The sequence below is a fragment of the Psammomys obesus genome, unplaced genomic scaffold, assembly GCF_907164565.1.
Source record: "Psammomys obesus unplaced genomic scaffold, mPsaObe1.curated_primary_1811, whole genome shotgun sequence".
Taxonomy (NCBI): Eukaryota; Metazoa; Chordata; class Mammalia; order Rodentia; family Muridae; genus Psammomys; species Psammomys obesus.
Window position 1 is genome coordinate 7305684 of NW_026589137.1, and position 1509 is coordinate 7307192.

General features: G+C 42.0%; 1 pseudogene; it reads left to right on the forward strand.

Annotated features, from left to right (window-relative positions):
* The first annotated feature begins 241 nt into the window (after positions 1–241).
* On the forward strand, positions 242–1272 carry LOC129674893 (casein kinase I-like; annotated as a pseudogene).
* Positions 1273–1509: the final 237 nt, after the last annotated feature.

Consider the following 1509-nt stretch of genomic DNA (forward strand, 5'->3'; position numbering starts at 1 on the left):
GCCTCCCAAATAGCAAGTGGCCTAGCTTCAGCAGCTGCAACCAGTAACTGAGGCCTGGCCCTCATCAAGCAGCGATCTGGCTTCTGTAAGCTGATTCTGCACCCTGTAAAGCCAACAAAAGCATCGGTTTTCCATTGTCTGCCATGCTCCACAGTTCTGCTGCGTGGAACATCCCCAGAGGACTCCATCCTCTTCCCAGAGGTGTCAGGCTTGGCTCCTGCCTCTATCTTCAGGTCTTAGAATGGCGAGAAGCATCCTCTCCAAGGCAGAATTTATCTTTGGAGGGAAATACAAACTGGTGAGGAAGATAGGATCTGGTTCCTCCGTGGTCATTTATATGGTGATCTACATCACCAATGGTGAGGAAGTGGCAGTGAAGCTAGAATCCCAGAAGGTAGGCATCCCCAGTTGCTGTGTGAGATCAATCTGTATAAGATTTTTCAAGGTGGGGTTGGCATCCCTCACATACAGTGGTATGGACAAAAGAGTACAATATGCTAGTCACGGATCTCCTGAGGCCTAGCCTTAAAGACCTCTTGAATTTCTATTCAAGAAGGATCACTATGAAGACTGTACTTTAGCTGACCAGATGATCAGTGGAACCAAATATGTGCCTACAAAGAATTATATACACAGAGACACTGAACCAGATAACTTCTTAATGGGTATTGGATGTCACTGAAATAAGTTATTCCTTATTGATTTTTGTTTGGCCGAAAAGTACAGAGACAGCAAGACAAGGCAACACATTCCATGAAGAGAATATAAAATCCAAACTGGGATTGCATGATATGCTAGAATCAATCTTGATACTGAGGAGAGTCGCAAGGATGACATGGAATATTTAGGATATGTTTTGATGTATTTTAATAGAACCATGGCAAGGGCTAAAAGCTACAACAAAGAAACAAAAATATGAAAAGATTAGTGAAAAGATGTCCACTCCTGTTGACGTTTTTTGTAAGGGGTTTCCTGCAGAATATGCCATGTACTTAGATTACTGTCATGGGCTGTGCTTTGAGGAAGCTCCGGATTACATGTATCTGAGGCAGCTATTCTGCATCCTTTTCAGGTCCCTGAACAACAGTACATTTGATTGGATGATGTTAAAGCAGAAAACAGTACAGCAGGCAGCCTCTTCCGGTGGACAAGGTCAGCAGGTCCAAACCCCCACAGGCAAGCTAACTTAAAAAATCAAGAGTAACATGAAAGGTTTCTAAGCAAGAATTGAGGAAGAGAAGCAGCAGAGCAGATGATTGGAGCAGGATTTGTTTCTCCACAATTCTAGATATTTTAGTTCATATGTACACTAGCCAGCAGTTGTGGGCAACTGTTTATTGGTGTAAAGAACTTAATTTCAGTATAAACTGGCTCTGGACAGCATTGCTGATGCAGATCCTAAGCTGTACCCTCTGTAATTGTGAATATTAACTGAAATATCAAAACATGGTGTTTGTTTTTCTATTGCATTTTTTTTCAAGTGGAAAAGTTAACTAAATGGTTGACACA